The sequence below is a fragment of the Arvicanthis niloticus genome, chromosome 26 (genome assembly GCF_011762505.2).
Source record: "Arvicanthis niloticus isolate mArvNil1 chromosome 26, mArvNil1.pat.X, whole genome shotgun sequence".
NCBI lineage: Eukaryota > Metazoa > Chordata > Mammalia > Rodentia > Muridae > Arvicanthis > Arvicanthis niloticus.
In genome coordinates this window covers 24,805,499-24,827,998 of record NC_133434.1, presented here as the reverse complement: position 1 = coordinate 24,827,998, position 22,500 = coordinate 24,805,499, and the positions used below count along the sequence as shown (strand labels likewise).

The window sequence follows — 22,500 nt, the reverse complement described above, 5'->3', positions numbered from 1 at the left end:
AGAAAGCTGGTGATGATGCAATAGAACAAGGGGCCATGTTCCAGCTCCTGCAAGCAGCAGAACTCAGCAGCTTCGGCCACATGGCTCTGGCTTTAGAGTCCAGAATAGAAGGGACTACTGGGACTATTGATGCTGGTTAGCTGGAGCTAAGAAATTAGCAGTGATTAAGAAGAGACCAGCATCACTGAGGTGAAATCTGGTAAGTGTTTTCTGAAAGCACAAGGAAGCTATGTGCTAGAGATAGCCAAGGTTGTACCTTGTGCTGTAACTGTACTTGGTAATGTGTAAGAGTCACCCAGATGGTACTGGTTTTGAAGCATGAAGGAGTCATGAAGAGCAGCTGAGGCTTGGCACTGCGAGAGGCCATAGAAGGCCACTGGTGGAGGTGCAGCATCAGTTGTAGTTGAAGGGGCCATGGAAAGTATTTGATGCTTGGCACCATAAAGAGAGCCTATGAGAAGCTATTGGTGAAGCCTAGTTACAGAGGAAGACCCCAGTATATTGGAGATGCCAATACCATGGGATGATCACCATGAACAACAGCAGCAGTGGAGTAGATCAACCTGAACTTAGAGGGCAGAACTGAAGAAATGATCCCAGCCCTTTGGAGGAACCCAGAAGATCATGTCTGGATTCCAGACATTGAAACAAAAAGCTGTAATGTTGAAGTTGCCTTGGAGACCCCAAGATGTTTGAGATGCCAGAGCCATTGGCTATCTGCTGAGGAAAGCTGCTAACAGAGTGGAATCATCCCAGAAGAAAGAAGCTTGTTGTCGTCAACAAAGATGAAAAAGGAGTTGGAGATCTGAAGACCTCCTTGAAATCAGACATGGAGATACAAAGTTTGAGTTTGCCCAGCTGGTTTCCAGTCTTGATTTGGGTATTACAGTTAAGTGATTGGATGAATCTCTGAAGAGACTTTGAACTTTGGACTTTTAACATTGTTGAAACTGCTATAGACCATGGGGAGCTTTAAAGTTGGACTAACTGTATTTTGTATTATGCTATGTTTAGGTATGGTCCCCATAGACTCATGTCTGAACAAGCCTATGGGAGCCAGGGAGTGCAATGTGATACTTTATATATGCTTAGCCCAGGGAGTGGAGCTATCAGAAGGTGTGGCCCTTTTGGAGTAGGTGTGTCACTATGAATGTGACCCTCATCCTAGCTGCCAGGAAGCCAGTATTTTCCTAGCAGCCTTCAGATGAAGATGTAGAACTCTCAGCTCCTCCTGCATCATGCCTTTCTGGACTCTGCCATATTCCCACCTTAATGATAATGGACTGAATCTCCGAACCTGTAAGCCAGCCCCAATTAAATGTTGTCCTTGTAAGAGTTGCCTTGGTCATTGTGTCTTTTCACAGCATTAAAACCCTAATTAAGATTCCATTGTTGGGGCAACTCCATATGGAGGTAGTGATGTTCACTATCTTCTTTGAAGTGTGAAGGGGGTACTGTCAGGAGCATGTGTCCTAGTCAAAAGATCTATTAATAATGAAATGATGTTAAATGTCAATGTTGAGGATCTTTGATGCTTTTGAAGACCATCTATCTATATAGTAAACCTTGACAACTCAGATTTAAAGATTCTGGGAAGTGTGAAGAGCAGTATTTTTATATGGAGAGAGAACTGAATCTGACAAAAAAAAAAGGGGGGGCTGGAGAGATGAGGTATCAGTTAAGAGCACATACTATGCTTGCTGAGGACCTGGGTTCAGTTTCCAGCACTCATGTTGGGTGGCTTACAGCTGCCTATCACCCCAGCTTCAGGGGGAGCTGACATCTCTAGCCTTCAAGGGCACCTGCATTTATGTACACACATCCACACACATAAAATAATAAATATAAAATTTAAGGTTAAGAAGATTAGAGGAATTTGAGGCCATTTGCTGAGGAGGCTTCTTTTTAAAAGCTGATTATACAGTGTGTGTGTGTGTGTGTGTGTGTGTGTGTGTGTGTATGCATGTATACCATGTATGGGCAAAAGCCCACAGAAGTCAGAAGAGGATATTGGCTCCTCTAGAAGTTGTAATAGTTGTAATCCCAACCATGTGGTGCTGGGAATTGAACCCAGATTCTCTACAGAAGCAGTAGGTGTGTTTACCCACTGTGCCATTTCTCTAGCCATAGGAATTAGTTCTTTACAAGATTATATCCTTGTTGTAGTAGGTCAGATTAATGTTGCATGTGATTCTGGATTGGATGGCTTAGCCAGCAAGCATTTACTTCTTATGGTCTTGGAGGTGATGAGTCTGGGATCACGTGCCTGTAGGGCCATGCTCTGGTGTGAGACATTCTTCCAGATTGCAGACCACTGGATTGTTGTAATTTTAGTATGTGGAGAGACAACTAAAAAATCTCTCTGGGCTTTATTCTTGCAAAGTCATTCATCTTATCTAGAAGGCTCCACTTTCGTGACTGAATTATTTACAGACCTTGCCATTTCCTAATACAATCACCCTGGATATTAAATATCAATGTGTGGGTTTGGGGGTCACAATGTCTTCTAGTTTATGACACTTCTTTTTTTCTGTATTCACCCTTCTCTTTCTACATGGAAGGAACACTAGGGCACAGAGGTAAAAGTCAGGAAGAAAGGAACTTGAGGCACTTAACAACCTCTCATAAGTTACTGTTGTATCAGCAAGGGTACTCAGTGCGTTGGTTAGCTTACCACCTTTGGGACCACTCCGGTCTGTGCAGTAAGTGTTGCTATTCTTGATAGACAAAAAGTCTAGGACACAGAAGTTCCCTGGTTTTTCTCAAGGTATTAGCTAGTAGATTGCAGAGTAGGGTCTAGGTCTTCTGAGTGTGAGTTCTGCTGACTGTGGCAGCCTTTAAGAGTTTGGGATCTGACTACATTCTATCTTTATGCTGATGCAGTCAGTGGATTTTCCTAAGCAGCATGATAGTCATATAGGTGTTTGGGTAAGAAAGAATGTACAACCAACATTGAGGCCTCGAGATTCCAAGACAGGAGGATGCCCACTGGGAAGCCAAGCTCAAGTTCTCTGTGTGTTGATATGTGTGTGCTCACACATGCATTTGGAGCATAATTCAAACAAGTACTTAAATCCCTCTGCCCCAAAACTAAGACAGTCAGAGCGTTTTCTGTCCTATTTAGGGTTACGATTGCTCTGTTGAAACACTATGACCAAAGCAATTTGGGGAGGACAGGGTTCATTTGGCTTACACTTCCACATTACTGTTTGTTCTAGAAGGGAGTCAAGACAGGAACTCAAACAGGGCAGGAACCTGGATGCAGGAGCTAAAGAAGCCATGGAGGGATGCTGCTTGCTGGTTTGCTTCCCCCTGGCTTGCTCAGTCTGCTTTTAAAAATAGAACCCGAGACGACTGGGTTGGGGATGGCTTCAGTCACAATGAGCTGTGCCCTCCCGCATCAATCACTAATTAGGAAAAGTGCCTTACAGTCATCTCTTAATGAAAGTATTTTCTTAATTGAGGTCCCTCTTCTAGGACTTTAGCTTGTGTCAAGTTGACATAAAGCTAGCTAGCACATTTTCTTAAGAAACTAAACACTTAGCCGGGCGGTGGTGGCGCACGCCTTTAATCCCAGCACTTGGGAGGCAGAGGCAGGCGGATTTCTGAGTTCGAGGCCAGCCTGGTCTACAGAGTGAGTTCCAGGACAGCCAGGGCTACACAGAGAAACCCTGTCTTGAAAAACCAAAAAGAAACTAAACACGTTCCATTGCTAGTAGCCTTTCCCAAGCCTTGGCTTTACTTCTGAGGTTTGTTCTGCCTTTGACTCCAGCTGTTTAAGTATGGCTGCCTGAGTATGTGCAGACCCTCCCAGTCTTCCCAACTTTTCACCTGCCTTTGATCACCCTCTAACCTTGTTTCTCCTCACTCATCCTTGCTTCAGAATGGGCTCAGGGTTGTCCAGGTTGTACCTCCAAGGAGGCCAGGATCATTTCTAGAACATTTTCCTCTGACCAGAAGGATGAGTCAGGGGTAGAAGACTGACCTGTAGGGATTAGAGGCAGCTTCAGGGAAGCAGAGTCCTCTCTCCTTGTTCCCACTCATCATCCCTGCTGGCTGTGGCTCAGAGCAGAGCTGGGAGCATTGACACGTGTTTACAGAGGATCTTTCTCCTTCTCAAGTGCACAGTGAGGGGCAGAATCTTGTTCTCCTTTCCTGGGGATGTGGGAAGTGCATTTTCTTTGGAAATGGATTCTCACTAAGTAGTTATGGATGGCCTGGAACTAGCTGCATAGACCAGGCTAACCTTGACCTGACAGAGATCTGCCTACTTCTGTCTTCCTAGTGCTATGATTGAAACTGCTCATTTTAGCCCAAAGCACCCAGGGCTGTTTCCTGTCAGTTTTTCCTCCTCCTATCTCCTCCCACAAGTCTTTGAATTTAAAGCAAGAATAGAAGTGAACCTTGCTGAAGTCTTGACTCTCACAAGGACGTTAATCATATCCGTTGTTTGTGGCTGAGGTCTTGCTACCCTCAGGGAGCAGTGACCTCCTTTATCCTTAATGCCTCCACTGCTGTTTCCCTAGTCTTTAGGGTCAAGGTATGAGAGTATTGCTCAGGTTCACAGGGTCTGTAGAGAAGATGCCAAAACAATGTAAAAAATGTGAGTGGAAATATGACTAGCCTTGAAGCTAATCATGTCTCAGGATGTTCCTCTTCTAAGACATTAATACCATGAGGAGGAAACTGAGGCCACCCTGGAACTGGCTTCTTATCTGGAAGCTGCACACCCTGCTGCCTATTCATACCCAAGGTACATCTCTAAGACTGCACTGCAGTACACCTGGAGTGTGACTCATATTGTAATTTCAGATATTCTCAGTTAGTCATGAGCTCTGCAAGAGCATCGGAGTGAGCCCACAATAGCTGTGCAGAAAGAAAACCTTGGCAGCCCTGTGTTGTTGGATTCCCTTGAGTGACATCACTGTTCTCTCCAACTCTATTACCATGGCCCAGCACCTCTGTATCATAAACTTACACCAGGCCCTCCACTGTGGAACCAATCTAAATACTGTCAATCATTGTGAGACTAGCTTTTCTTCTTTCCAAAGGCCCTTAGCAGCTTTCCATTGCTACAGGAAAGGCTTGGGGTTGGCAATTAAGGCCTCCCTGTTAGTGGCTTTTCCTCGACATGCCCCATTCTTCCTGTTCTTTCTCAAATGCCTGATTGCCACACAAACATGCCTAGATTCTTCCAGTTTTCCCAGACTTGTGCCTTCCCTTTCCCAGACCTCATGTTTTTATCCCTTACCTCTCAGAATGGTCATCCTTGCTTCAAAGGTTAAGGCTGCAGCCTGGCCACCTTAGGTTTGGCTGATTTTTCATTCCCCTAAGCAGTAACACTGTGGGTTTTTCCTTGGGTGGGGGGAGGCTCTTCATCCATGTATGGCCCTTCTGTAGGTCTGTAGTTTGTGACCATGTTCCGATGGGACAGTAGAGTCATGTTATTCTCCTGGGAAGGGATGCTCAGCGTTCTATTGCCCCTTCTACTTGGCAATTTCATAAAGTTTGTCACTAAAAATTTATTTTCCTCATGAAGACTTAGGGCTTGTGAGAAGGGAAAAGGAGGAGGTAGATTTTCCTTTAAAAGATATATTCCCTGTGAATCTTATATAACTTTTGATTATTTCGAATGTTAAAAAAAAAAAGTACCTCTGGCTGGGTGTGATGGTACACACCTTTAGTCCCAGCATTTGAGAGGCAGGACAGGTGGATCTCTGTGAGTTTGAGGCAAGCCTGGTCTACAGAGTGAGTCCAGGAGTCTGTTATGCAGAAAAACCCTGCCTGGAGGAACCAAAAGAAAAAAATAAGAAAAGAAAAAAAAAGTAAAAGAAGAAAAACAACAAAACCCCCAGCTTCTCCAAACCCTCTTTAAAAGATTCAAATATTAAAATGATTAATCAGCAATAAAAGCTCTCATGGATCTTCTAAAAGAAAAGGGAAGGAGAGGGAGGGAGGGGGAAGGGAGAGAAAAAACAAGCTATGGAGATATATATATATATATATATATATATATATATATATATATTTAATATTCTGGAAGAACTGTGTTAGAAAACAGCCTTGAGTTTCCAGGGATAGAAGTGAAATATTTGCTGTTCTTTGCTCAGCCTCTCAGGCATGTAAATCTCACCCCTGCCCTTTCTCCAGCATTTGGTTATTGGGTAGAAGTTGGAGCTACAGTCAGGGTGTCTCCTCTTGAATACTCTAGGGAGGATTTTGGGTTTAATCCTTTTCAGGGGGTGGGGGATTCACTGGAGGAGGAGATTGGGTTCCTCTGTAGGACTAGGTAGGCTTCAATCACCTCGCCCACATTAAGCACTCAGTATTTGACTGCTTAAATCTACTTTGTGATTTTTATCAAGAGTCTTGAAGCTGGAGGTTTTCTTGCTGCCTAGTTTCTCTTGGGGCGCTAGCAGTTCTATCTGCTTCTGCTCTGCACATCCTTTCCCTTTATCCCACACACTGCTTTTCTATTGCTATGTAATTAGTGACTTCCAATGTAATCTGAAACAGCCTTTTATCTGACATAGACTGAGAATGTGGGCATAGGTAGGCTATATCTTCTCCTGACATTAAAGACAAATCAAGGTTTTGGTCATAGCTTCGGTTTCCTGAGGTATAAGGTTGTCTTTCAAGCTCTCTGCCTTTTTTTTTCTTTTCTCCTTTTTTTTTTTTTTTTTTTGTTTGTTTGTTTGTTTTGTTTTGTTTTTTGGTTTTTCGAGACGGGGGTTTCTCTGTGTAGACCTGGCTAGCTCTCTGCTTCTTAATTCCAACTGTGACATGCTTTCTGCCATTTCTGATACATGGCCCTCTGCATTTGTGACAAGTTGCTTCTTTAAGGCTATCTGCCATCTCTGGAGACGCTTGTCACCATGGATTTCTGAGAAGACCTGCTTCCTGTTAGAAGTATTTGTGATTAGGTCAAGGCCACCCAGGAAAATACTCACTTTAATTTACCCCAAGTCAGCTGACTAGGGGCTTGGTTACATTTATGAAATCCCTCTTACATAGGTGGCAAGATAGGGCATAACATTGAATCATATTCAAGATTCTTGCTCATCATCAACAGTAGTATGTGTTTGAGGGAGAAGAACACTGGACATCTTAGAATTTTTCTATGATCCTAAGTCATTACTTTCTATAACAAAATACTTGATACTGGGTAATTACATTTAAAATTTGTGTGAGTGTGTGTGTGTGTGTGTGTGTGTTGCTTGCATGCCTGTGCACCAAATGCATGCAATGTCTTTGGAGGCCAGAAGAGGGCATCAGATTCCCTAGGATTGGAGTTACCAATGGTTGTGAACCACTATGTAGGTGCTAGGAATTGAACCTAGGTCCTTTGGAAGGCAATCAGTGGTCTTAAGCACTGAGTCATCTCTTGATTTGTGGATGATTTCTGGATGATTTGTGAAGAATGGTGATTAATTGGTTCAGGGTAGAAATCTAAAAGTTTAGTAGGTGAAGACTGTTTCAACTCATGGCAGAGAATAAGCTCACACTGTCAGGTGAAATGGGAGACTACCGCAGTGCATAACCCTCTCTTGAGGTAACTTATCCCTCATGAGAGTCCCTTGAGAGCTTCATTAAGTCAGCTCCTAACAGACCCACCTCTCCACACCATCACAACAGCAAACGAATTCCGACACGCGTTCTCAAGAGACAAACCATAAAGTATAGCAGGACCTTAGTGCTCCTTAACTCCTGAGATTTGCCTTTATCTGCACTGTGGTCTGTTAACTATGGTACTGGAGATAGGGCTACATGACTTCTTAGCTCCCAAGTCTTTCCAGGAAGGAGCCTCTGCTGTGTCTGTGTCTCTGAGCCAACACGCAGTTCATGCACATCCTAGGTGCCCAGAAGAGATAGGCCAATAAGTGGACAGGCCATACGTAGGCCAACAGAGTCGTGGGAGCGTGGAGGGATGAATGTGAGCAGTGACAGTGACTGAGCAGCACCTTGCTTGCTTTAGGCTTTGTGCCTAATCTGTAGTATTAGCACTTCTCTCTCCATTATTCCCTGGTGGCTCTCTCCATCATTTCCCTAGGCTTCAGTCCGCCCTCACAACTCTGTCCTTATTTGTCTATGACACACTGAGGAATGGTCTGTGCTAATAGTCAGCAGCTGCTACGTAAGGTACAGTGAATGACTTGTTTTCAAACATAACTCTAACCTTGTAGGATTTTATTTTTTCTAACCTTGAACATCTTGTAAAAGTCTTACTTTTAAATATGTATTCGTTGGGGTATGTGCACATGTACGCAGCTGCCAAGGAGCCCAGAAGAGGGTGTTGGATGCCCTGGAGTGAAAGTTACATGCTAGGAACCAAATTTGGGTCCCCTGCACATTATAGTAAGTACTCTTTTTTTTTTTTTTCTGGTTTTTCAAGACAGGGTTTCTCTGTGTAGCTCTGGCTGTCCTGGAACTCACTCCGTAGACCAGGCTAGCCTCGAACTCAGAAATCCGCCTGCCTCTGCCTCCCAAGTGCTGGGATTAAAGGTGTGTGCCACCACCACCTGGCTTGTAAGTACTCTTAACTACTGAGCCATCTCTCAGGTCTCTTTTACTTTAACTTTAAAAAGATGTATTTTGTGTGTGTGTGTGTGTGTGTGTGTGTGTGTGTGTGTGTGTGTGTGTGTGTGTGTGTGTATATGTGTGATACATAAAACACTGGTATTACCTCTCTTTTATTTAAAACATATTTTATCTTAGTGTGTGTGTGTGTGTGTGTATGTGTGTACACGCACGAGTGTATGAAGCATGTGGATGCTGGTGTCCTCAGAGGCCAGAAGAGAGCATTGAATAGCTTGGAGCCAATGATTCAAGTGGTTGTAATGAGCCCCCAAGGGTGATGAGAACTGAAGTCAGGTCCTCTACAGAGTAGCAAATGCTCTTAACCACTGGTCTTTCAGTTACAAGCATTTTAACTTTTAAAATTTAGATTTATTTATGTGTAAGAGAGTTTTACCTACATGTATGTGTGCCACATGCATGCCTGATGTCCAGGGAGGTGAGAAGAAGTTGTCAGATCTCCTGGACCTAGAATTAAGGATGCTTATGAGTTACCATGCTGGTGCGGTACTGGGAACTGAACCACTGTTCCCTGCCAGAACAGGAAATGTTCATAATTACTGAGCCAACTCTCCAGCTATTTTTTTAAAGCCAGATTTACTTCATGTGTAAGAGTGTTTTGTCTGCATGTACCATGTGTGTTCTTGGTAACCACAAAATTCAGAAGATATTGCATCCCCTGGAACTGGAGTTATGAATGGTTGTGAGCTGCCCTGTGGGTGCTACAAATCTGACCCTAACTCTTTTGACATGTTTTTGAAAGACCATCTTAATTATTGTTACTGTGACAAAATACCTGACAAGAAGCAACTTCAAGGAGGAAGGGTTGGTTTGGGCAATTATGCTCAAAGGCAGGTATTATCAGGGGAAATAGGAGTGAAATACTATAGGTACTTATAAGAATGGCCAAAACCCTCGCAGAAACTTTGCAAAGTTTGCAAGTTAATTCCTGAGTTTTCTAGGATATGAACCACCAGTCAGATTTTGCAACTGACCCAAAAGATGAAAATGTTTGCTAAAATCCTGCTCAACAATGTACAGAACATACCAGAATGGGTAGAAGCCTTGGCTTCTGCCTCTCTACTGGTCTCTTTCTTGATCTCTTTCCTAATTGTTGTTCCCCTAACATTTGCCCCATTCCTTTAACTATTCTTCTTCTCCACATGGCATTTTAATCATATAGAGAGGTCTCTGTGATGCATCCTACTTTTCTTGGCTTAAGGAAATACAGAAATACAGATACTGGCCTGTGGGGTCAAGATCTGAAGTTCATGTTTGGAAGAGAGGAGTCCATGCTACAAGAATGTCATTGCTCATCCACTGTACTTCTGTTACATGATTCATGGCCCTTGCACCTCTGAGAAGCCCTGAACATGAGAATGTGAGATGGAAAAATCATCTTTATGTCCCTGGGGACTTGCCTTAATAATTCTGATATCTTCCATCAAGAAAGAACAACAAAAATGAAGGCTCTATTTTGCCACCCTGTCCTGCCTCAATACCCTAACAGGAGAACGTGTCCTTCAGAAACAGAATTGTCTACTCTGTTGTTTTCTGCTTTCTCTGTGTAGCTCTGGCTGTCTGGAACTCACTTTGTAGACCAGGTTGGCCTCTAACTCACAGAGATCTACCTGCGTATGCCTGAGATAAAGTGCTGTATCACCACTCCTGGCTAAGTTTCAACCCTTGCCTTTTTCAATGCCCTATTCTGATCCCATCTCTGCTCTTCAGGGCAGAGACTCCTGGGAACAGCAGCATTCTAAGCTGTTAACAGCTGAAGGCTTCCCAGGGGATTCTGTCCCATGGTGACAGTTGGCAGAAGCTAGTTCAAGAGAGAGCATCATTTTGTTGTTCTTTCAGGCATCAGTAGGGAGAAAGCAGGAGAGAGAAGAGGGCATTGCCAGCCTCAGAAAAAAGCAGACTCCCACCCTCTGCTCCTTCTAGCTCCCTGGCACTTTGAGTCACAGTGAGGGCTGGGTTCATCCTCATGTCCTCTATAGTTCATACAGGGTTCACCCCTGCAGGGGACCCAGTGATGAATCAGACATGGATCCTGCCCTCGAGGAACTTACTTTTAGTGGCAAAAATTGCCAGGAAGTAGACAGCAAAGGCAACTGTAAGGGTCATGTGGCTTCAGAAGAGAAACCCAGAAAATAGAGGCCTTAAAGGAGGCTGCATTTTAACTTCACCTCTGGGTACTTTCCAGGAGACGATCTATATGTACAAATTAGGGTTACTTCTACTTATGATGCCAGACACTTGTGGTCCATGACTGTGGTTTGTGTGTGCTAGATCTAGGAACTGGCTAGAAAAAAAGTGTCAAGGAGACTGCACTGAGGATTGAGGGTGGAACATGGCTGCCTTAACACTTTTAAAGTCCCCAGTGTTTGCTAGACAAAAATTATTCAGATGTATTATGGATGACAGTGAAACCTAGTTGAAAAAGTGCCCTCCTGAGGGCAACTAGGCCAACCACTGACCATCCACTCTATGAATCTTGGAAAATGGGAGAGTTGGTGGCACACACCTTTAGCCTGAGCAGGATTCCAGTTCCCTTGGGTAGCTAATGTCCCTTTGAATTAGAGTGGGAGATGAGACCTAAAACAGTGGATATAATCAGGAATGTTCACTTGAATTTGCAGTAGTTTCAATGTTTGGCTCATGTCTGTCTGGGGAACCAACATAGGCATAGATTTTGAAATATTTAGCGACATCATCGGGTGGGGAAAAATGGCAGTGAGTTCCTTGGTAAGAACTCAAAAGCACAATCTAAAGGGGGCAACTGGCAACAAAAGGGGTGCCATAAAAAGTTTAGACCATTTCTTTTTTCTTTTTGTCTTATTTTGAAATTACAGCTTTACTTGTTTTGTGACTACATAAAAATCATATGAGAATTTTTCTATGGCAGGGAAACCATTACAGAAATCTTAACTGTTTACAAAGTGCAACTTTCTAGGATAAATTTTTTTTTTAAATCCCAAATGGCATCCTACCCTCTGGGACTCTTTTTAAAGATTTATTTATGTGTACATGAGTCTGCATATGTGTATATGTGTGGGCGCCCACAGAAGTCAGAAGAGTTATAACCTGAAGCTATATAGGCAGTTGTGGGCTGCCTGATGTGGGTGCTGGGCACCAAACTCAAGTTATCCTCAAACTACACTCTCAAGCAAGTGTTCTTAACCACTGAGCCATCTCTCCAGGCCCTGGGTTTTTATTTCTAAATCTGATCATAATATTTTTCTAGAAGTCTAGTGATCCAAATTTAGGTAGAAGTTACCTTAGCCTCAGGAAGGACAAAATAATCTGACATGTTAAGGGAAGTGACAAATAAATTAGATCTAGTCATTCAAGTGATAAACAGAAGATTCAGGCCTGAGAGAACAGAAGTATGTTTTAGATGGCAAGATAAGGGAGGGATGGGGGGGGGAGGGGGAAGGAAGAGGGGGGAGGGGAGAAGGCACGGTGTGTTGGTCAGAGTAAAGTATTGGAGGAGCCATGACCCTTGATCCTAGAACCTGTGGGAGAAAGGGGAACATTCTTTGAGTAACTTTTCTGGATTCCCAGCTTAATGGAAGGAGTTTGACCTTGAAAGTATGGCTCTTGTGTTCAGAATGAACTGACAAGTTCCTCTATCAAGTCAAGAGCAGAAATTATCTTTGTTTGGGAAGGAAGTTTTATGGCTTCTTACTTTTATGCTCTGTGCACTCTTGGGACAAGAATGATCATAGAAGATTGTAGATAATCTCAGGGTGTGGGTAGTTGGCTGGGAACACTGAAAGTTCCTCCAGAGGGAAGTTAGGCATAGTGGCTACAGCTACAGTGGCTCATTAAAGGCCTTCTCCATGGTTCCTCATGGTGCGGCCCCAATGACACGAGAAAGTCCATGAGTTTTATAGGCTTTATTTTCATGACGGATGGTAGTTGAGTTTGGATGTGCAACCCCATGAAACTCAGGGCAGACCTGAGTTAAATAGGGAGGGAGAGAGGAGGGGGGCTGGAGAAGAATGCTTAACTGGCTCTGCCCTCTGGCCTTTAGGCATCTCATTGGTATGTAAATCTCTCTAGGGCCTGAGGCCTGTTCCTCCTGACTGATGTCCATAGACCTCTCTGTGGGAGGGGCTGTGGAGGGCTGAAGCTACATGAAAAGAACCAGGGCCCAGGAGCAGAGCTGAACTCCTGCCATCTAATAAGGGTCCAGGATTCCAGGCTTATGCTTGACCAAGCACCCAGCTGCTTCTCACAGCCCACGGCCCCACAACTCCCATATTTTCTTTTTTTAAAAAGGGGGGGTCATTGTTATTTGTAGTGAAAATTTTGGATAAGGAAGTCAAAAGAAAATACTATGAAGGCCATAGGGTGTGGCACAATTAAGCCAAAGGGTAAGGGGAGCTGAGGGTGGGGGTTAGGAAGGTAAGAGATCATTGAAACAATTAAACACAGGTGGTACAGTTTGAGGGTAATAACATCTGATTAATCTAGATAGACATTATGTTTTCCTTACTAACATGTAACTTTTGGCTATTTGACTTTGACAAAAGAGTTTATCTGTAGCTGGAAGGTCTGGATCTGTCTTCTATAGGACTCAGCGTGTGTCTCTGGGTTCTTCAGAGTGTGTCTCTAGAGTCTTCAGTGAAACTTGGTGGCTGGAAGAAGGTAGCTTGGCATCCCAGGCAGGGTCCAGGAGGTGGCATTGTCTCTGCTGGATCTCAGCATGTCTCTGGAGTCCTTAGTGTGTGTCTCTGGATCTCAGTGTGTATGTCTGGGTCTCAGTGTGCATGTCTGGGGTCTTCAGTCAGACGGGTGGCTGGAAGAAGGCAACTTGGTGTCCCAGTCAGGTTCCAGGAGATGGCATTGTTTCTGCTGGACTTGTGGGAGCACCTATAGGCTAATCACAACAGGAAAGCAGCACCCCGGCAGGGGGATGTCTGTAAAGGGTGTGTAGCAAGCATTAGGCTAGTTGGGAGCAAGCACATCATGGTCTGTCATTGAGATCCTAGAAAAGCAAAGGTGTTTGAGGAAGTTTTAGTCAGCATCAGTTTGTCTGTGAAAGGAAATTAGTTATTACGACTTGAGAAGTGGTGATTAGCATGTTGATTTAACCTGTGGAATAAATTAGATGGCTTTTGAACCTTGAAGAAATTTTAAAAATTGAAAAAAAAATGTTGGGCATATATCATGAGTGTTAGAAAAGGAGACATTTAAACAAAAAACAAGAAAATTTTTGGTTGAGAAGCAGGAACATTGTTGTAGGTGTTCCTGTTTGGGGGAAGAAGCATTAATGGCAGGTTTAGAAGCAGTGGGGGAGGGGCTTGCTCTGCCATGTGACGTCTGGGTGCTCTGGCAGAGAGGTCCTGTATCCCCCCTTTGTTTTTCTTAGAAATCTTAAATGTAGAGAAGGGGGAAAAAGGCCAACTTTGATGAAAAGCTTAGAGGAAGAGACACATAGGCTTGATAGGAGAGTCAAGAGTCAGAAGGAGTGAAAGCTTGTGTTTATGGAAGCTGGATTTGAGCTGGCAGCTGCATGGAGAAACTGGCAGGCGTCATGCAGTTTCTCTAGGCTCAACCTGGAGTTTTTAGCCTTGCAAAAGAAACTGTCTAAGGAACACAGGGCTGGGTAGCAAGAAGGGTTTTGCCCCTGTTGCTTCAGGCAAGCTGGCTAAGCCAAATAGCTGTAGCCTGCTTTATTTTCATGACGGATGGTAGTTGAGTTTGGATGTGCAACCCCATGAAACTCAGGGCAGACCTGAGTTAAATAGGGAGGGAGAGAGGAGGGGGGCTGGAGAAGAATGCTTAACTGGCTCTGCCCTCTGGCCTTTAGGCATCTCATTGGTATGTAAATCTCTCTAGGGCCTGAGGCCTGTTCCTCCTGACTGATGTCCATAGACCTCTCTGTGGGAGGGGCTGTGGAGGGCTGAAGCTACATGAAAAGAACCAGGGCCCAGGAACAGAGCTGAACTCCTGCCATCTAATAAGGGTCCAGGATTCCAGGCTTATGCTTGACCAAGCACCCAGCTGCTTCCCACAGCCTACCGCCCCACATCAGGGTATCAGACAGAGGGGAGGAGAGGAGAGAGACAGCCGAGGAGGAGGAGGGGGAGGCAGAAGAGAAGGAAGAAGAGGAGGAAGAGTAGGAGGAAGATCCCATGGAGGCAAAAGGACCAATTCCACTATGAGAAATTGCCTTCAGAGGGTTTCCCTGTATACCTGTTCTTTCCTAACCCCCCATCTTCTGTATGACTCCAGCAAGCTGCCTCAAAAGTTCAGCATTCTTAACACCTTTCCCAAGCTGAAGCAAAGAACTGTTTTTAACCCCCCATGTGGTAGACTCCTTTTGGCCTGATTTCCCCTTCGTATTCTCTAGACATGAACTATCTGCATGGTCTCTCCATATAAGGCGGTCTCCTTTCTTAGCTTTCTCTTTATTTTTCTTTGTCTCTTTCTCCTTCTTGGAACTTCTCATTGCTATCCAATTTAGTCCACACCTTGCTATTTTTCTATCTCCAAAAGTGGTGCTTTTCCTAAGGGGAGTATCATGTATTTTATTTCTTTTTAAGCAACAACAGGCAAAAATATGAGCAGACATCTCCACAAACATCTGGTTGAAGAAGAAATGAATAGGAAGTCCACATACATACATTGGGGAAAGGACTGTTGTTTTCAAGGGGGCAACAGTGGGAGTGGCTCCCAAAGGAGGGCTAGAGGAACTGGGGATGGTATTGCTTAGACTGCAGGCTTGGGCCCTGGAGAGTCCAGAATTCAAAGACAGGAAAAATGTGGTAAGAATAAGCCCTGCATGGTTGTCTTCTTGACCCATCCCATCAGCTGACAGGACAGCAAGTTCCATTCAATATTCTTCAAGCAACTCAACCCTCTTTCTGTCAAAACCATCTTCCACGGAGACAATCTCTTATACAGTCAGAAACCACTGAAGCGACTTTTTTAGAACCCTCTATGACAAGTTGGTAGGCTGGGAGTAGCCGCCTTCAGAGTAGAGTCTGTGATGTAAGCATGATATACTGGGTAACTCATGTGGAAAAATGCTTGAAGACTCCAAAGATGCCTAGGCAAGAGGTTGAGTTGAGGTTATTGACTGTCATTAGTTAGGACTCCTCAGCCGTCAAGTTACCTCAAAAAGCTTTGTATGGATTTCCATGAAGAAAATGGTGTAAACATGACTTTTACTCATATGGGGCTCAAAACTCCCTAGTGGCATAGGTCTTCCAGGCAGACAATAAGCACATTTGGTGGTAGCTAGCTCTGCCCCATGGGCTGGAATCCTACCATCTTGTTGGCTAGATTGGTCCTACACTCTCTGCCCTCCCACAGATACAGTACTATAAAGGTTTTCCACTCTCCAACTTCTCTGGGCATACATAGTTCGAATGTCACCTCTTCCATAGAGCCTCCCATGAATGCCCCATGGAAGATCAATGTTCTCACCCCTGGGCTCAATACCCATTGGTTGAATGCTCCCCTAAAACTTAAAAGAAAAAATCTATACAGCATAAGCTGTGGACTATGCATGAATGGAGGGTTGTTAAACACCCAGGTTCTAAGTTAAAACAGTGGCACCTCCCCACCCTCTTTCTATCAGTAACATTCCTGCAAAGGAGTTCTCATTGAGATTGTTCTGGCATGAGGAAAGAATTACCCAAATGGGCTTCTGATGGGCTTGCCTTGGCACGAGCCTGGCATAGGCCCGGGCTGCAGATGCAGTGTTTGGGTAGCTGTGTTTGACCTTCTTGATCACACAGCCATCTTTTCCTTCCTGTAGCTGACTTAACAAAAAGCCATGCTTGAAACAGCTTGGTCCTAAGAGTTGCCAGGAGCTGTGGAGGCAGGAGTAGGGGAGGAAAGACAAATGTTAAAATCCTTGGATGATGCTTGGTAGCAACTGACCAACTGGGGGATGAAGATGGGTGACAGAGCCTTCTTTTCACCTTCAGGGTCAGCACATGCCCTGCCACACACAAGAAGGTTGAGACATCTGTCATCTGGACTTTTCCCCTAGGCTTTCCTTAAGGTCACTTTCCGTTAAGAGGTGAGATTTCACTTGCAACTTGCAGCAGGGCTATTGTTTCTTCCATACGTTGATACAAGAATTGTTTAATCATCACATAGGTAGTCATCTGGGCATACAATACCACCATATATGAATCTGTTCCATAAGCTCTTTACTGGGGGATTTGAACTTAGTTGACGAGACCAAGAAGCAGACTCCCAACCCAAGGTTGTGAGTTGAGCCAGTCCATAGCAGCACCTGGCTGACACATGTTAAGGTTTATACATGGATGGCCTTTGTCCTTTGTGGGTGGGAATGTTTGTTTGCTCAGTAGAAAGCCATGTAAACCAGGGACCAGATGAAAGTCTGGCAGTAGTGGCAAGAAATCCAGCTGCCCTACAGAGAGAAGTAGATGGGGTAGATAGGGCTTCAGAATGAAGGAAGGGTCCAAAGCTCTTCACCTCACTCTGAGGTCTTCTGAAACAGAGGTCTGAAGGAGACAAAAAAATATGCCATTGTTGGCATCAGCAAACCTCTGCAGAGCTGGCAGATGGGGGTCTGGTCCAGTTACCCTCTCTCCACATCTAGGAAGCAAGCTTCCACAGAGCAGTTGTCAGCTCAGGTCTAGTTTCCTAATCCAAAGCAAAGCAACCAGCCTGTTACTCTGAAGTAACTCTCTGTCTTGGCCCCAGCTGCTCACCTGTCACTTTCTCTGGCCCTGTTAGCTCCTCAAGCCCCCCAGCTGAAGTGGGAAAGGACGGTGATTATTAATAGCAGTAGAGCAATTTTTGAGTCAACGTGTTACCAAGGCTAAGAGTTCCTGAGGGAAGGGGAGTCAGTGTTTCAGACACAATGATAACCATGATGGATAGAAGTGAAGAGAACGTTCTGGGCCTCTGCTCAACAAAAGAATTCCTTGAACTTAGTCCTGGAAATGGCAGAGCTGGAAGAGTCCTTAGAAATGGTCTACTCCATTTTTTTTTTCAGTCCTAAACAACTGCTTCCATTCTACAGACAGAAAGTAAAGCAGATGGTGACACAGGGTGAATCTACTTAGTGTTTGGAGCTGGGCCAGGTCTTCCTGATCCTCACATGAAGATTCACCAATGACAGCTAAAATCTGTCATTTGATTTTAGAAAACTCTAAATACATAGGTCCACAATCTGTGACTAAATATGCTATAACCACTGGATTGGTCATAGCATTATGTTTCAAACCCTGGTGAGATAACATTATTATTCATTGAACTTGTTCATGTAACAGTTAAAACATGAAATGTATACATTGTAATTTGTATTTTCTTTCATGGCACTTTTTTTTTTTTTTTTTTTTTTTTTTTTTTTTTTTTACAAAAGTAAATCCTTCTACAAACTAAGAAGACAAGTACAGAATGACTTAAAAGAGGCTGACATGCATCCCCAGTTTGTATAAGTGGACAGACAAATTTATAATGTCAACTTGGGGTCTATCCTGAATGTGCAAGGAGGGAGCCATTAGTTTCTATCCAGTTTCTATAACACATTCACTGTGCCTCAGCTCCTGGGTCGCTTCCGGCTTTGCTCCCTGGATCAATTCCATAGCAAAGGGTGGAGAGCTGGACTCGAAGGCCTGCTGCTCCTCTATCTCATGCTTCAAGACACAGCTCAAATGTCTTCTCCATGAAGCTTTCCTGAGTCTTCTCCCACTCTTTAGTGTGGCCCAAATCCTTCTCTTGTCTAATGCCATCACAGCACCCCTGCCCATGACCTGACATTTAAGGTCATGATAACAGGTCCTGTAGTTATACTTGCAATCATTGCTCTTTCAGCCTCAAAGACTACAAAGAGAACGTTTCAATATTAGGGAATTGGGACACATACCAGGTAGAATTGACTAGTGACATTCTGGGGGACATATCAATCAGGAAGGAGGGTGCAATACCATGGGCAGAGTCCATGTGTGTGGGGTGCATTGCAGGAAAGCCTTGTTGCAATTGTGAAGAATGAGATCTCTTGGGGCTTTGGCCTTAGAACTGACCCCCAAGTCCTTAGAAAGAAGACAGTCTTGGAGCCAGAGGTGTCAGGAGCCATAATGGGACAAGCTAATAATTAGCAGGTGATCACCCTGAAATGGCTTGCCTTGGATTATTATATAATCTGCGACAAGTGAGCCCTTATTCAGCAAGGCTGTAAGGGACTTACTTATTTTAGGAAAGATTCCTGCTATTAATATGCTTTTCCTATTATTATTAAACAAATATAACTATCACTAAGCAATAGCAGTGCACCTCTTTGGAGCAGATCTCTACAGATCCATGAAGATGTATTGTCTTGTAGTGATGCTATATAGACAAATAGATGACTTCTTAAGTCTTAATGATGATCCTATAAGAATTCTTAAAATTATATCAATGATTGTTAAGCTCTTTTATAGTGGGACTGCTATTAGATCCCTTTCTGATAGTCAAAACTTTAATGAGAACTCTGCCAGTCTCCCAAGTGTCATCAGTTAATTGCTTTTAGATAGTAACCAGACTTTCTCCTACTCAGAGCACATTCCAAGAGGTTGTAAAACAGTTAACCAAAGGTCACTAATAGGGAATTCACAATTTATTACAGGTGTTGGGACAGAAGATAAAATATTGCCTGGGTTTATCTATACAAAGCTTCACTAATTTCTTATAGTTTTAAACCTTCAGTGAACCTGTGGAGCTAGACAGGTGATGGATGTTTAGCCAGATAATTACTCTTAATGGATATGCATGTAAACATTCTCTGTTGTAAACTTCTATTTTGATTTATGATTTGATTTTTTGGTGTGAACTTGTGATGAACTTTGTAACATGTGACCATGTACTCTGAAAGATGCATAAGTACCGAAGACAAAGACAAAGAGAGAGTAGTCATCCTCATTCTTCCCTTCCTTTCCTTTTCCCCTGCCTGGAATTTTTTCCCTTAGAATTTTTTTCCCTTATTAGAATTTCTTTCCTTTTCCCCACTTAGGACCTTTCCACTTTTCCCCTTAGATAGCTTTTCATAGGGAACTTAGTAATAAACTCTATAACAACTTCTCTAAGTGTCTTTTCTTCCTGCGACCTCAGACTATCAGGCACAAGTTAGAGCCCAACAGTTTCTGCTGAGATAGAATAAAGGCCACATTGCCTAATCCTCTGCTGTTTTGGGGCTGAGGTACTAAGTTCCAGAAACTGAAGTTTCTGGCCTCAGGGAATACCAGAGGGCAGGTCAGCTACAGTAGCATAGTAAGTAAACTTTTATAGCATAAATAAACTTTTATTATACAGCAAACCTAAATATCTCATAAGACCAAGTCTTACCTTCCACTGACGCTCTTCCCCCTCGGCTGTCTCAAGAAGAACCGACAAGAAGAGAAGACATCCTACCAAGCCAGGGTTGGCCACCCGGCACAGGGGATGTCTGTAGCCCCTGGTAAGCACTACCATCCTGGGTGAAGGCCACCAATTTGGCATAAGGTTTGTGGGCTTTGGCAGAGTCTGACATACAATCCTGAACTGGGGGGCTTGGAGACATTGAGACCTGGCTCTACTCTCTCTCTCTCTCTCTCTCTCTCTCTCTCTCTCTCTCTCTCTCTCTTTCTCTCTCTCTTTCTTTCTCTGCCCTGCCATCAACTGGTTATGAGGCCTTGTGTGGATCTGTTCCCTTTGAAGAGACCTTAGATAATGTGGATAACATAAATGCTAATGGTTACTTCTGGGAGTGCAGGCTAGATGAACCCAAGTCTTAGCACAGACCTATTCATCCAATGCCTCCAGAATAGAATGTCTGCTACCTGGTCCTTCTGGGTCATCTTTGAATTATGCCTCATAAAAACACAGGTTACAATCCAACTGATATACTGGGATAGAGCTGTAAATTCTAACTGGGGCCACTTAACCGGAAATATTTTTCTTTGTACGTTCAAAAATAACTTGATTTTTAAAAAAGGTTTCCAAAAAAATGTGTATTTTGGAAATGATTTGAACACTAGTTTCTTAACTATGGCTTTCAATTTTAAAAGCAGAAATATAAAAATGCTGGTGGTGAAGGGGGGTCACTAGGAATACCATTTTTTGATTTTTGCTAGACAAAGGTGAGGGGGAAACTATGAACTCTGGTCTGTATATCACGATCATCTCATGGTTAGCAAAGGACACTGTAAATACTCAAGAGGAAAGAAAGTAAAAAAGCACAACTTTAGCCTAAAGGACAGGCTTTGCACACAATCTAGCCTTATGAAAAAAGCCTTCCCGGTCCATGTTAGTGCCAAGATCATCGCTGGCTGACACTGAGACCTGGTCTGATGGGGGTGGGGGATGAGGGAGTGAGGAGGGTCACTTTGGAAACAACATTGCCTTCTGTTGAGGGCTGGCCTTAATTTGCTCTCTTTGTGAGGAAGTGAACAGAAAGGTTGATGACTTGGAGTGGCCATAGTCCCAGGAGCCCATGAGGAAGGAGGAGGCTGGTGGGTGTGATCCATACCCTTTCTTTCCGATTTGCTTCCAGGCTCAGAATAATGCCCTTTCCCAGTGCTTCTCAAATTCCTTCCACCAAGTCTTCGACTGTAACACCAGCCTGGAAGGGTATTGTTTTGTTTTATCATGCATTCTAGCCCTGCCCCAGTCTGAACTAGAGGCCTCTCTCACCTGTCTTCCCTTGACACTCCTCTGTGACCAGCTTTGAAGCTGGGTGGCCTTAGTCCTTACCTAGTTGTCTCATCCCACCAGAAACAATGAAAACCTCAACTTCACTAGGCTCAGAGTCCACCTCTTGGCTGTCGTTCTCCGTCTGACCCTGCTGTTTTGAAAAACAAAACAAAACAAAAAACAACAACAACAAAAAAAAACGGTCACATTCTGCATCTTCCAGTGTTCTCTCGCCCGCCTTTCTGGGTCCAGCCATATTGGGCAGTGCAATGCCGTTCTTTTTCTCACTCTTCTCTCCACTCCCAAAGGCTTTTGTCATCAAAGTGATGATGGGTTTCAGCCAACTCTCCCAAAGCACCCAGGCAGGGATAAGAAGGGCTCCCTCTCAGCTTGCACTTTGTCTTCCCAGAAGAGACGGATTGGACCATGCTTGAGTGATATCTGGCTGGCTGGAGGAAGTGTGGGTCTTCCTGAGTTTGGACTTGGTTTTCCGTTTTATTTTTGTTTTTGTTATGTTTTGTTTTCAATCCTGCAGTAGCTTAGCTTTCTGTATCCCACAGTAGTGTCCCCCTGAGAGTGTCTGGGCTCTGGATTGCATGCTTGGAGGACCTAGTATGACAATGAAACACAGGGCTCTTAGACCCATGAGCACAGAGATGGTGTGCTCTGTGAGGCAGTTTGGCAGGACCCCTTACTCCCCAACACCAAAGACTGGAAGTAGAGGCAGATCCTGAGGAGACTTAAGGTGTGTGGCTGGGGTACAGTGAGTCCTATAGAAGACTTCTGGCTAACTTTTTACTTGTCTTTCTGAATCCACCCTAAAAGTATCAACAAAGAATAATGCACAGGGCTTCTTGGAGTAAAAAGCATCCAACATAGCTTCACAAAATCCTATTGTAAAATTTGTGTTTTACCTCAAAATTATTACTGTTTTTTTTTTATAAAGAGCCTTGTTAATTCACTTCAAACCCACTCAGCTGCTGAAGAATTTTGAGTATTCAGCTAGAGGTCTTTGTAATGAACAAGAAACTCAATTATTCTAGTTGCATTATACAATGTCTCAGGCATTCTCTGGCACAAGGGATTAAAGCACTTTTATCCCCCTGACAAATGGCAACACTATTTGAGACATATCCTACACAAGTGGTTCTTAACTGAATGTAGTTCCTTTTAAAAACAAGAGTTTTCACATGATTTAACCTCTTGCAGCCTGGTTCGTTCAAGTAGGGTTTTTATTTTTTTTAGCTCAGACTAACTGGCATTTAAAATCATTTGTGTAGA

At 43.7% G+C, this 22,500-nt stretch overlaps 1 protein-coding gene and 1 long non-coding RNA gene across 5 annotated transcripts in view; one reads left to right on the top strand and one right to left on the bottom strand.

Moving 5' to 3' along the window:
- Positions 1-22,500, top strand: part of Cyp19a1 (cytochrome P450 family 19 subfamily A member 1) — a 101,409-nt gene that overhangs the window by 11,601 nt on the left and 67,308 nt on the right. The window contains exon 1 of one of the 4 annotated variants that reach the window (XM_076925245.1): positions 19,675-19,818. The exons of 1 other annotated variant lie outside the window; for it this stretch is intronic. The gene's annotated coding sequence lies outside the window, so the exon portion shown is untranslated. 2 more of the 4 variants (XM_076925244.1, XM_076925246.1) reach the window with 2 other exon arrangements.
- Positions 12,462-20,031, bottom strand: LOC143439220 (uncharacterized). The gene is made up of 2 exons (XR_013107567.1): positions 19,894-20,031; positions 12,462-13,570 (listed from the first exon to the last, which is right to left on the bottom strand). It is a non-coding gene; the product is annotated as an uncharacterized LOC143439220 (long non-coding RNA).